Consider the following 14,771-nt stretch of genomic DNA (forward strand, 5'->3'; position numbering starts at 1 on the left):
TCTAATATCTTTTATATTTTTTTTCTATAAATTTTTAGCAATATTCTCAAGATTCTCGATTTGTGATAGTATTGTCAATGATTTTGATTCTAAAAATAAGACATTTAAAATATACGAGAATGAAAAGATTTAAAATAATATCGATAAATAATATGAGTTCTTTTACTGCTTAGAACAAGTAACTCTGAAATTATAGCAGATACATAAAATTTAAAATAAAAAAAATACAGTTTTAAGGCTACCCACAATTTAAAACTGATTTTGGATTTCGGCTTTTTAAAAAATATATATTTTCGGTGATTTTTTTATCACAATTGTTGAGATCTTCATAATTTTCACATTGGATTTATTTGGAACTTAATATATTAACACTAGAATAAAAGTTAAACTTAAAATATTTTTGGGTTATTTTTATAATTTTTAATTTTTCTTAAAATATCAAACATAACTTGCATAATATTAAATTAAATTTAAAATTGATAGATACGTGCAGTTACTGTGTGAGCATATGTGGAAGTGTAAGCTCAAAGCTGAAAACGACCGCGAACGATACTAAATATTTACGTTCGTACTAAAAGGGCCGACAACCTGTAAAGTGAAAACCTACACTTTTCAAGATAAGTCTTTAGAAATATCCTTTGCCGTCTAGAAAATTACAGTCAGAAATGCAGTAGCTTCTTCTTAAAATCATTTTCTCACTTTTGTCAACTTCAACTTTGTCAGGTGATCTACCAAGGGTTGAGCTAGGAGATCTCGCAGGATAGTAGTGTTGCGCACATACCATGGTGCGCCTGATATAATCCGGAGAGCCCTGTTTTCCACTGCTTGGGGTCTCTGCATGTGGCGGGGTTGGATGTCTGCCCAAGTGGGGGAGGCATAGGTGATAATTGGGTGGATGTACGTTTGGTAGATTCGGATCATGGTCTTGCGTGATAGTTTGTTCCTGTGGTGGAGCAGGGAGTATAGGGACGATAGTTGGCCTTTGGCTTTGCCAGCTCAGCCTTGGCGTGTTTTTCCCAGGTCAGCTTACAATCGAAGAGTATACCTAAATAACGGGCCTGGACGGACCAGCCGAGATTATTGGTTCCCCATTTCAGATGGCCAGCAGGTGCAGATAGGTGCAGAGGTGCAGGTGCTCTTTTCCTTTTTGAAAAGAACACTAGCTGGGTCTTCCTGGGGTTGACCTCCAGCGATCCATCCACGAGTGGAGGGAGTTTAGGTGTCTCTGAATCCTGATTTTAATGTGCTGTTTGTTGGGAGAGGTGGTGAGTATTGCGGTATCATCAGCGTATTGGAGTATAGTATTGTGTGGGGACAGAGGAAGGTCGCGCATAAAAACGTTGAATAGGAGCGGGGACAGAGGGGAACCTTGGGAAACACCTGCTCTTATTGGGAGGGGAGTGGAAACAAAACCGTCAGCACAATCACGAAAGGATCGGTTGGTCAAGAAGGAGTGGACAAGTTTTATAAGGCGGTCGGGAAAATGGGCATCGACTAGTTTATGCAATAAACCATCGTGCCACATTTTGTCGAAGTCCTTGCTTATGTCATTTCTGCAATAGGACGGAGTTAAGTTACAGGGCAATTTGAAGAAAACTTCAATTTTCCACATTGCCTAGGTGCCCTGGATGGGAAACACGAGTTATGTGACCCAGTTCCAGTACAACCCGGACATCGACCTTAAGGTTCTGATGAAAGTGCTTATTTTATATTATTGTTATGCCTAGTTTATATTATTTTATTATACTAATTAGCTTACGATTAATCGATATTAGATATAGAAAAACACTCCATAATTAATTCTCGTCTTGAACGTAGTTATTTTTTGATTATCATATTTAATAAAATTGGTTTTTTAAAAAGTGTATTTTCAATATAAAATACATAACTGGCGCAGTCGGTCGTAACTCAGAAGATCTTTTGGACACCTGTGTGTTTGGAAACCGTGTGCGAGATTCCTGAAACCACAAAATCCAAAAATCGTTAGTTTTTACTATTTACTGAGAAAAGAACCTAGAAGAAGTCACCGTTGCGACTTGAAGCAGCATAATCGTAAGTGATCCTTCATTCCTTCCTTATTTTAATAATTATTGTGAAAACTTTTATTTTTTTTTCTTAATTGTGCGATATAACAAAGTATTTTCGTTTACTTTAAGAATCTCATTCTTTATTTTTACCTACTTACATTTTTGTAAAATTGTGTAGGACCCTTTTTAATTTTAGTTTTACTATTTTATTTTAATATTTCCGAATTATTTCATAATTAATATTAATTGTTATTTTGATGTCACAGTCTGATATCGATAATTTAGCTCATACTATTGCAAATATCTCATTATCTTAAACGTGAATTAGATAATATGGCAACTATCACAGCAGCTAAAGAAATTGCATGTACAATTAAATGTTATTTAGGAAAAAGTGAACTTTTAGAATTCTTTATTGCTAGCGTAAATAAGTTCTATAATAGATACTTCAACAATACGGCTGACGAATTCCTAAAAGAATTTGTCTTTGCGTCCATGTCTTAATGTTCAAAAATTATTGACGAAGCGGGCGACTTTTTGCTTTGTAGACCGGATATAACAACAATAACCTAGCCTCAAATTAAAATTGCCCTAAGACAAAAATTTGGATCGCGACTAAACAGACAAGTACTTTTACAACAACTCAATTTTCTAGTACGCAACAGAAACGAAAATATTCTAGATTTTATAGAAAGGCTTAAAATTTTAAAAACCCATGTTTGCCTCAAGATAACAAGTGACCAAACAATTGGTCAAGAAACTAAGAATGCTCTTATCGAACAACCAGAAATCACATCCGTAAGTGTTTTAATGTCTAACCCATGGACCTAAGAACTATTTTAATGTTTAGAAATCCACAAAACCTCGAACAATTTATACTTGAACAACAAATCAAAACTCGTTCATTTATGCCCACCCAGACCAAACCTATTTCTCAACCGCCGAACCCACAAAAATCAATGCCCCAACAAAGGCAACCCACTCTAACCTCTAATAATTTTCCCCCACAATTACAAACAGATTACCAATACAATTTTAACTACCACCAACCTATGACATACCCGAATAACCTTGCTGTAACTCCTCAAAACTACAATCAACCAACCGCAATTCAATCTCAAAGAAACGATAATGCAAATAGACCTTTTCCTAGCTGCCCAGTAAATAATCAAAGTCGGCCAGCTCAGCATCAATTCCCCATAAAAGAACAGGTTTTCGGAAAATCAAAAAATGTGTTTTCAAAAGAAAATTCGAATAAGCCAACTGGATCTCCAATACCCATGTTCACTACGAGCCGAATGCCGTCGCTACAATCAAGAAATTATAGATCTCAACAATTCAAAACACCCCAACAGTTTCAAAACAGAGCACCTTCTCCAATAAACCACTCATCCTAAAAATCTTTCAAAAATATTTTGCCCCTAACTCTTTTACTTTATACATTTTTAACACTCTACTTGAAGACATAATAGACCCCGAGGAACAACAACTTAAAGTACAATATTACCATGAAACAAAGACATCTCACCGTGGAATTCAAGAAAATATAGTAGCTATAAAGAAACATTTTTACTGGTCAAACCTTGAAAATTACGTAAAAACATACGTAAACTTGTGCGAATTATGCCAAAAAACAAAATAGGAAAGACATCTAAAAAAATTAGTCTTCAAACCCACCCCTCTTGGTTATGAACCATTCGATCACTTATACATTGATGTATATAAAACACATAATACTTCATTCCTAACCATCATCGACAGTTTCTCAAAATTAGGTCAAGCGTACCCCTTACTAACCCCAACAAGTATAGAAATTGCCAATAAATTAATTATTTATTTCAACCACTATGGCCTACCCAGAAAAATTACGACAGACAATGCTTCGACATTTAAAAACGAGATAATTCAAAAACTTTTCTCTTTGCAGAAACCTTTGCAGCCTACATCAAATTGAACTTCACTATTGTACCCCTCGAAATACAAACTCAAACAGCCCCATAGAACGCCTACACTCCACATTGAGTGAAATAATCTTAACGCCCAAAGATAAAAGGCCCAAAGAAAATATCATCAATCTTATGAACTATGCTATTCTCTCGTATAATAATTCGACCCATAGTTCATTAAAATACACCCCTTTCCAAATTGCTCGCGGAAAACTAGACTATAAAAATCCTCTCGAACTTTCAGAAGAACAAAAATTCACGCAATAGATTCAAGAACACTCGGAAAATATAAAAGAAATTAGCGTAGATCCTGACCAACCCCTATTTACTAAAACCTTTCCCCAAAAATCAAAAGTAAAAGAAACTAACAAATAAAAAAAAGTTGAGCCTCCTATAACAACTAAAGAAAATGTAATTATTTCTCAAAATAAAAATACAAAGAAAAACATTCATAAAAACGTAATAAAACCTCAACGCAAAATCGTTTCAGATGAAGCACTACCTGGTCCTTCTCGTACTACGCATCGTTACAACCTTAGAAATAAAAAAAATCTATAATCCTCTCCTTCCAACATCTCTAGGCAAAACCTTTATTACAATTTCCCAGCTTACTGCTCTTTACCATATTAATTTAACACAGATAGAAAACTATTTATTTAATATAAAACACATCCTAGATGCCTCATATAAAACCCTAACGAACCCAAATAAAGCAGAACATTTTGCACCCCTAACAAGACAAAAATGTTCACAAACATATCAATTTTTAGAATCCATTCTATCAAGTACCAAGTTGTTTCACATACTACCCCTAAGACCGAAACGAGGACTATTCAAAGCTGTTGGTAAAATTAATAAATGGTTATTTGTCTCTCTCGACTCAGACGACGAAAAAAGATTCGACCAATACTTTGACACTCTTAACCAAAACAAGAAAACTTAAAACAAGAAGTAAATAATAAAAATATCATCTTGACCGGCGTTATGGAAACCTATACGAAAAGCATTAAAGAACTCACCAATAATCAAAAAACACTTTCAAATCAATTAAAAATATTAGAAAGTTTAGAAGTAGACCTAACAAATATCTTATATGCATCCCTTATATTGGATAACATAATGTTTCAATTAAATACCATAAACCAAATTATAAATAACATAGAAAACGCAATATCCTTTGCTCATGGAAACATAATGCATAACTCAATAATAAACCCAAGCTGTGTCACCGAAATGATAAATATTATTACAAATTTATATGTCGAAAATCACGTCCCAAAATTCGATGAACCTATTAATTATTACAAATTCTTATCAGTTCAAGTAATCATAATAAATAAAATAGTTTTATTTTCTATTCACACACCAATTACCTCTCCAAAAGAATTCACACTATACAAAATATACCCCATCCCTATCCTAAACCAAACAATCTCTCTATCCAACCCTTATATTATGCTTGCGAAAAACGACTACGGACTTCAAAAGAAGAGTGCCCCCAAATAGAAGACATTTTTGTATGTAAACAAAATGCACTATACAAAGACGATCCATGCCTATATCAACTATTAACTACGACCATAAACAAATGCCCGGTAATAAACGTCTACTACAAGAAAACAAGCATCCACCGTCTCAACGGAGAAGAAATCCTTGCGATACCATCTGGAGAAACCATTATACGAAGCCAATGTCAACAAAGACTACACAAAATCAAAGAGGCCAGCATTATAACCATACCGGACTGCCCTATCGAGATAGAGAACAAAATCTACGTGAAGGAGAAGAAAACAGAATTTCAGTATGTGATGCAGCTACCGAAATTCTCAGACATAGGCTAAAAAATTCCTATGTCAAACCTTCAACTAGAAGAGGTGAATTTGGAAGAATTGGCTGTAGCTCAAAAAACGTTGTCTTCAGTCAACCTTCATCTCATCGAAACCTCCACCACAAATTACCACTGGATAACCCCCACAGAGATGCTAGCCATTCTCATCCTATGTGCAATGGCTTATGGCTCATGGAAATATATGCAGAGGAAGAAGCAGCCTAAGAAAGAACACCCCGATGCCCGGATTCCTCTTCGCAAAACAAAGTAACCCATGTTTTCCGAACTTGAGGAGGGAGGAGTTATGTGACCCAGTTCCAGTACAACCCGGACATCGACCTCAAGCTTCTGAAAGTGCTTATTTTATATTATTGTTATGCTTAGTTTATATTATTTTTTTATACTACGATTAATCGATATTAGATATAGAAAAACACTCCATAATTAATTCTCGTCTTGAACGTAATTATTTTTTGGTTGTCATATTTAATAAAATTAGTTTTTTAAAAAGTGTATTTTCAATATAAAATATATAACTCACGTCATAATTCAGAAGCCAATGTAAAGTTTTTCTGATTTTATAGGCTACAAGTCAGCATTGTATTTTTTTACTTTGGCGGATGGTATTTAAATTTAACTTGTAATCTTTTATTTGCCGGCCCCGGCAGCGCGGTGGGTATATACCTGCCTAGCAGTCGTGTGGCCCTGGGTTCGAGTCCCAGACTTGGCATGGTCGTTTGTGATATCCGATTGAGTTTTAAATACTAAAAATAAATAAAAAATTATATATAAAGGCTTTTCGTGACTAAATGTGCTCAGCACAAGGTCAATAAATGAATTTAAAAAAAATAAAAAATCTTTTATTTTTTTATGCTAGTTGCCAGAAATACATTCGATGGAGGTATCTTTAAAGATATCATATTATGTAAGAAAATAGAGACTAAGAAACTAAACCTTTTAAATCCGATTTCCTTGGGAATATGACACAAATATATTGTTTTCTTTTTCATCAGCGATAATTTTCAGTTATCGTAGGTTTACAGCTCGTAGATTAGTGGATAATATATTAATGGTACATTTGTACATTTTTTTGAGAGGAAATAACACTTTTCAAAATATTTACGCTCCACTAGGGACTTGAAACTAAATGAAACTTGATGAAAAGGAATCGAAGGTATTAAGTTTAGGAAGATAAGAGATTAGGAGATAGTATATCTCTTTTCTAAATTAACTAAAAAGGTAATATATTTCTTACCATTTATAATTAATTTACTAATGGTATTTTGAAGTTTACGAAATATAGAGAGATCGCATATTCTTCCTGTTCAAAATATATCTGTTTTTTAAAATGGTCAAAATTACTTTTTTCCTTTTTTTATTTTAATTAGTATATATGGTGTAGTGCTTTTATAACTATTAACTGAATCTTTTAGTAATGATATTTACAAATAAATTTTATTCTAATATGTCTTTTGACTATGACGTACTTCTCCAATTACTTTATTATATCCTTCTGCATCATGGGATTCTAATGTTTTAAAAAGTCATCAAAATGGCTGTCAAATATTTTTAAAATTAAATATCAAAACATTTAATTTAAAATATTTTTTAGACCTTGTTTTGTGTTGTGGAGTTTATTTTAATTTTTTTATTTATTTTTATCTTAATTTTATTGATTAAATACTTGTCTTTCTCAAGCAAATTTACTGAATTAATATAGTGTAAAAAGAAAGCATTAATAATATTTGTATTACACAGGAAGCATCTAGAATTCTAAAACTATCTTCTATTTTAGTAAGCTCAAGGTTAATCTCGATATAAGGAAAATATGTTTACTTTTAGTTATTCGTGAATGCTATAATTGGTTACTTTGCATTTCGTAGGCGAAATGAAAATGACTGAAACTTGGTTGGTCGTCAATAATAATTGTATGGCTTCAAAGATCATCAAAATTCTCACAAGGCTTATTATTTTTAAAGAATGTGTTTTTTAAATGTTTGTAGCATGGACAACCAAAAAAAAATTATATTAATGTATATCTTAAACGTCTTACTTTCTACAGGATGTTAAAGATTAAAAAAAAGTTTTTTTAATAACCTTACTACTAATGTAGTTATCTTTTTTTTGTAATTTGCAGATATGTTATATGCATAAGGAAGCATTTTTTGACGTATAAGAAAAAAAAATTACCAGTAGCATCCATAAATAGTTTATCGTATATATTTTTTAATAAATACACACTACATTGTTTTGAAATAAATTTAATTTCTCAAATCCCTGTTTCATTTTGAGCAAATTTGAATTCTTAAGTTTTTTTATTTGATGCACTATCTTTGCATAAATAAGTAAGTACCTTTTTGGGAATGCTCATTTCAATAAATAAGCACATAGCAACGTATTTTACTATTATCAAAAGTTTCTTTAAATTTTGCTAATATGTTAAAAATAAATCTTACCTAGATTACTTAGGATAATGCAGAATAAAATTCAGCATATCTGGATAAAAATCATATTGAAGATGCACTTTTCTACCTAAAACCAAGAAATTTGGTAAAAAACCTGTGGTTTTTCAACAACAGAATTTAAAACACCTTGAACTTGAGGTCCACATAAATCCCATGCGTTATGTAAATCTTTAATATAAGAGCGAATTGCTATACCTATATTTCTATTAACACGCTCTATTGGATTAAAATTAGGTATCTTTAAATCATCAATCATTTTATTTTTTTCAACTTAAAAGGTGTTTTCCTTCATACTTGTATAAAGCAACCATTTCAAACCGAAAATAAACCTTGATTTCAGCCCCCTTTATTTCAAAAAAGGGGAATAAATAGTCAGTTTTTATTTTTGAAAAACTTGACAATGGCGGACATCATTTAGAACTGTACTTCTCATTTTTGGCCAATAGAAGTCTTCTAAGAAAAGTTGTATAAAAGCAGTTTGTGAAACATGGCAGTTTTTGAGACTTTTAAGCCTCTTAGCCTAGAAACAATTAATTTCAATTCTCCAATATTAGTTTTAAGAGGTAATTTATTACATCAATGTTTAAAAGTATAACCATCTTTAACAATAAATTTATGGAAATTTTCTGGCTTTTCTAAATACTTTTTTCTGATGTCTGCATAGCTTATCAATAACAAGAAGAGATACGTTTAAGAATTTTAAATCTAATGCAGGTTCGTTTAAAAAGTTGTTACCACCTTTTATTTAGATTTCTGTTTTTTTTTTAAATTAACTGTTGTTGAAAGTCTTTAATAAAGCGGCATATATGCTATCGGCAGCTTATCAGTCTGGAGAACATTAGTTGGTGGTGGGTTAGTATGAATTATTCAAGAGATGCTTACCTTTTAAATTGTGGGCGCCATCCAGTTTAATGTGTTTATTTAAAATGCAGTTGTAAAAACCTTTACCTGGCAAATTGGTTCTCACATAAACAAAAAGGTTTGTGAAAAATGTTTAGAAATAAAACACATAGTAAAACACAAAATAAGCTTCAATTATTAATATTATACTATCAACATAGGCTATTTCTGGTCAATGTTCACTGTTTAAACTTTCGCTTAAATAAATTATTGTTGTAAAAATTATAAGACAGTTTTTTGTTAAAAGAATAACCCCTGAAATCAAAACTTTATGTGCCAAACTTCGAAAACATTAAAAAATCAATATCTTGCTTGTATGTAACCCTTTGGCCAATGTCAGTAACCTAGTGCACATTACACTGTACAACATGTTCTAAATCAAATAAAAAATAAACATGCCTTTCAGTGCGGTTGCTTACATATAATACTGTATGAAAATCAGGATAGTGACATTAAAAGGGTATTGAATGAATTAATATTTAGTGAGATATGTAAATTATACTATAATGTTAACTACCAAGAAAGAAGTTTAGACATTAGACAATAATTAATAAATTAAGCCAATATGACTTATCCCAGAATCAAAATAATAATAATAAATCAGAAATCATGACATTGCTTACACGTTCCTTTTATCTTTCTTGACCTGGTAACCCATTGTGCAGATTCAAGGACATCAGCTGACTAAGGTCCAATCAAAAATGTCATGAAGAAGCAATAAATCTTGATAAGTTCTAATTTATGAAGGGAAATGGGAATAGCAGACCTGAGATAGCTCGAGATGGTCTTGAGATGGCCTTTGAAACTAAGATAGATCTGGTTTAGGAGCTGGCATAAAATTTGGTCTATGGCGAAATACCTTCGAGATACTTGTTACCGTTCCAATAGTGTATATTGTCATGGAACAACTTCAAGCTAAATGCGTATGACGTATGAGTAATGACTGATATTTCTACAGCTTTTAACCACAGCCCGGTCAGTTGGCCCGCCACCAGGCGACTCCCTAAATGTAAATAATAAAAATACAGTGATCACGGTCAATGTTTAAAAGAACGGTGATTGCCGAATTACGGTCGCTAATCACGCTGTTCCTAATAAATCACCGGATCGCCCATCTCTAGACCACACTATTTAGAAAAAAACCAAAACGTAATTTCTGAGTACCTCTTTGACGGATAATCCTACGCAGGCCCATTTCTGCAAGAATTGACAACACAACGTCGCCTTGCTTAGCTTTAAGTTGCAGTAAGGATGGAAATCAATCTAATCCCAAAAGGCAAAGTATTTAAATTACAGGTAAAACAATGACAACAGCCCGCCATCGAAAATGCCAATACGTAAAAGTTGATCCTTGAGCATGGCTTGGCCAATGACAAAGATAGACAGATTGAAAAATCACGTTAGTCAGAGAGAGAGAAAAACAACCTGATTGCAGTAAATCGTTTAAAATACAACGCGAAGAACAACTAACGCCATCAAGAGTTTTTATTTTTACAATGCCATTAACTAGACCCTAGATGTCGCGATCAGTACTGTTCATACAATATTCAAGTATTACATTATAAAAACAATCAAAAAAATAAAACGCAACAAAGTCTGCAGATATTTTTAAAGCTAAACGGCATGTAGGATTTTTAAAATTTTGTAGCCAAATCGAAAAAGCATGATCTACTAAAACTTAAATGTTGAACCGAACAAAACATTTCTAATGTGAAAACCAAAGCTAGCAATTCTTTCACGGTTAGGAGTTCATTCTGTTGTAGTTAAAGTTCAACTAGCATAGTTCTTCATCAAAATGCTCCTATGCCGTAATTACTGCCGTCACAATGAATTAGAAAAGCAAGAGAAAAGTTAGGTGAAGCCAAAACTGGTGCATATCATACCTAGTTTAATTGTCTCAAAAGCTGCTTCTGCTTTAGCGATTCAAAGGTTGCTTTTTATCTTTACCTTTAATTAAACCATTTAAAGATGCAGCCAAATTACTTAAATGCTTAAGAGTTATCTATACTAGGCGGGTGGCGGAGCGCTCAAAGACGTCGTTTTAATAAGAGACCCAATATTTTGGTATAACTTTATGAGACCTAAAAAATATTTTAATTTGCAATATTTTTTACAAATAATTCTTATATGCCGACTTTTAGTTTTCGTCGAGACAAAAGTTAGGCAGCTTAAGCGGGAAAAACCGGTAAGAAATATTTTTTATATTTAAACATTATTTAGCAAGAAACTAACTCAGATAAGGTCGCAATATTTTTGGTATGTTGAATAAAATGGATCCTACGAATTATGGCTGGGTGCGAGAAAACAATATCCTTGTGCCAAAATTTTCAAACAAAGCACCTGTTTCTGATGATATCAGATCATTATTACATCTTTTTTGCAATGAAAAAAATTGCAACACTAATAAATGTGCCTGTAAAAATGAAATATAAATGTAAGTAAAAATGAACGTGAACTGTCAAAATGCAACTAATGAAACAGATAATATGGACAATGATCCGTTTGAAGATTAGGTAATTTTAGGCTGATTTTATAATAATTTGAGCTTTACTAATTTTTTATATTTTTGTTGCAGTATTGTTATCGGTCCAGAATAGACTGTTTTTGGATGACCCTTGTCTCCTCCATTTTCTGTGCTGGTGGCTTTTAAAAATATATGTTTGCGTTTCTATACCTAAATTCAAATATTATTAAAACTTTGAGATATTGAAAATATTTGGAAATTAAATTTTTGAACTTCATTTTTTGTTTTTTTGACGTAACTTTTGACGACGAAAACTAAAAGTCGGCATATATAACTTTTTTTGTTCTTATAACCTCTAAAAAAATATGGATTAGTTAAACCAAAATATTGGGTTTATGAACGCAAACGGGTCTCGACCACCCGCCTATACCACCCAGACATTCCAAGAAAACTTTTTGATTGTGTAGATTGAAAAGATAAGTATATTTTGTTTATATTTTTAATTTAATTTAATTTAACTTTATTCACCTTGATAACGGTAGTCGATAACCAAAACGTTAATTCAGATTAGGTATTTTTATTTAATAAGTAGGTCTTCTCGTTTTTAATTTTAATATTCATAACAAGGTAAAGAAGGATATTGAAAAGAAGAAACGAGCTCAGGGATTAATAGATTAAACCTCAGCTCCTAGGTATATAAAAAACTATTATACCTCAAATAAATTATTGTATTTAAAACTTATTAAACTTTAATTAAGTTAAATCTAACGAAAGGTATTATTAAAGATCTAAGTTCATATTTCTTTTAAACACGAATAAGTCTATTTTCTTCTTTTCAATTTTTGAGCGTTTGAGATAGTATTTTCTAAATTGATTTTTACTAGTACCGTAATACCCAATAAAATAAGTAAATCATTATGAATTCGTCACAACAATACAGATTTTACTTTAATCTGTACATCATAAATAGAAACAGCAATATTGGGTTGTTTATTGATAGATATTTTTTCAAAAATTTGAAATATGGCATGATTCAAATAAAAAATGTTTACATATAAAAGCCCCTTTTTCCATTCATTTAAATTAGTTCTGCGCCGAATTTTAATTTATCGGTACTATACGATGCGCCTAAAATTAGTGAAAAATGTGTAGTTATTTCGAGAACAGAAGTTCGGGTAGGCAGATTGAAAAAATTTGAAATTGGGACTTTTTTATTGAACTATTTATTTAATGTCTATATTAAAAAAAATCCGTTTATCACTTTTTTATGTGTGTACTATACTTTCTAAAGGACTTATGTATTTTCTACTAAATACGTAGGTCTGTCTGGTTTTCAGAAATTAAACAAAAAATATTTACAAAATGTATTACTATATTGTAAAAAGAGATTATAGAATAAAATTCACAAGTTATAGAGTTAACAGTTTTAAACGCTTGTTAAAGCATTTAAAGAAATATGAAAATTTATCCAAATTCCAGTAGCGGCTACTGCCAGGCGGCACGAAGCTCCCTATTCTTTAAATAAAATAAAAATTAAAAATATTCCAATAACATTAAAAGACTAGAATCAGCATACAACTTTTTATATTGATCTCTGTTGTCAAACATACACACATTTTCAAACGAGGAAATCTTTAACTTATTTGTCTAAATTGCGAGACCAAAACTCTTTATTTTTAATCATGGACACGTGTTTCGCTAAGGATGTTAGCATTTTCTGGAGAGGATTAAAACTAAACTAAAACTAATAACAGATCTCCTTATATACAAATGATGTAACTAATAGAGCGTAAAAAGCAATAGAGCATGGCCAAACATATCTTAAACCCTAACTAAACTATATAAATTGACTATAAGGGATTGGACCTTTATCCCTGTTAAGAAAGTTTTTTTGATGTTTGAATATTGCTAAACTTTCGTATGCATCTAATTTTCTATTGTTATTAACTGTTTTAAGTAATTTTAAGTTGTCTATCCCTACAAAGTGACCAGTATTATATATATGTTCAGCCACACTTGATTTTTCAACTCTTCATATTTCACATGAGCTACATGTTCTTTACATCTGACATTAATTGATCTTTTGGTTTGTCCTATGTAGCAAGTACATAGAACAAACAATCGCAATAGTTGCAATTACTCTCATAGATCCCAGACTTTTCATTGGTCTTTATTATATCTTTTGGGTTCTTAAAAAATACTGGTATATTTATATAACATTTGTATTTTTAAAACCGCTTTTAAAAAATTTGAATTCGCAATATAACAAGCATAAGTTCTTGCGTGTACCGCACCATGGATAAAAAACGATCCAAGCTGATCTTTTTACATGTAAATACAAAATTTCTATGGATCATAATGGTAGATGAATATTTAACAAATGTGACCACTCAAAATTGCTACATAATGTCATGCAAAACCTAACACATGAATATACTTGAAAATCATAAACATAAAAAAAATATTCATTTATTTACCGTTTTGGGCTTAGTACTTTGTATACTTGAATCCGCTGTTTCAAATTTATTTTACTTTTGTTTTATATAGGAGAGGTAAAAATTTGACAGGTTAAAAAAGAAAATAAAGGTATTGTAGGAAAGGAAAAGAACTGGTGTAACGCCAATGACGTTTTAAAAAACTTATTATTTGACAAACAGCGATGCAGTATACTCAAAGCAAGAACGAAGATTTAATATAGAAAATGAATTTATAGATTAATACTGCAAATAAAGCATGAAATACAATAATGTATGGTAGCACAATTGTGTACATAACTTTTCCCGCTTAAATCGAAAACAACAGGGATGATGTATTGCTTTTCGAAGTGCCAGGCGCAACATCTTTTTTTTTTTAGCTTCTCTTCCTTTTATGTCTTGAAGTTCTAGCTCTTCTTCACTAGTCCTTTTCTTTTTAGCAAGCTCATAACGGCATTCCAAGGGTTGTACCAAAGCTCCAAGCTGCAGGATGAATTCTGTTTTCTTTTTCTGGAAGGGTTTTCAGGATATTTGGATAGTCTGCTGTTGATCGCAGGTAGTTGAAGTCAATTGAATCTAGTTGGAGTGTTTCCTCTGGCAGTTACATCTCTACGTTAGAACTATTATATGCTTCATTTGGTAGATGGAAAGGGCTGATTCGCAAGAC

At 31.8% G+C, this 14,771-nt stretch overlaps 1 protein-coding gene and 1 long non-coding RNA gene across 5 annotated transcripts in view; both read left to right on the forward strand.

Moving 5' to 3' along the window:
- Positions 1-14,771, forward strand: part of LOC126738542 (uncharacterized) — a 139,295-nt gene that overhangs the window by 65,635 nt on the left and 58,889 nt on the right. The gene's annotated exons all lie outside the window — the stretch shown is intronic.
- On the forward strand, positions 414-6,664 carry LOC126738547 (uncharacterized). Its single transcript, XR_007661375.1, has 2 exons — positions 414-1,265; positions 1,319-6,664. It is a non-coding gene; the product is annotated as an uncharacterized LOC126738547 (long non-coding RNA).

The sequence above is a fragment of the Anthonomus grandis genome, chromosome 7, assembly GCF_022605725.1.
Source record: "Anthonomus grandis grandis chromosome 7, icAntGran1.3, whole genome shotgun sequence".
In the NCBI taxonomy this organism is placed as follows: domain Eukaryota; kingdom Metazoa; phylum Arthropoda; class Insecta; order Coleoptera; family Curculionidae; genus Anthonomus; species Anthonomus grandis.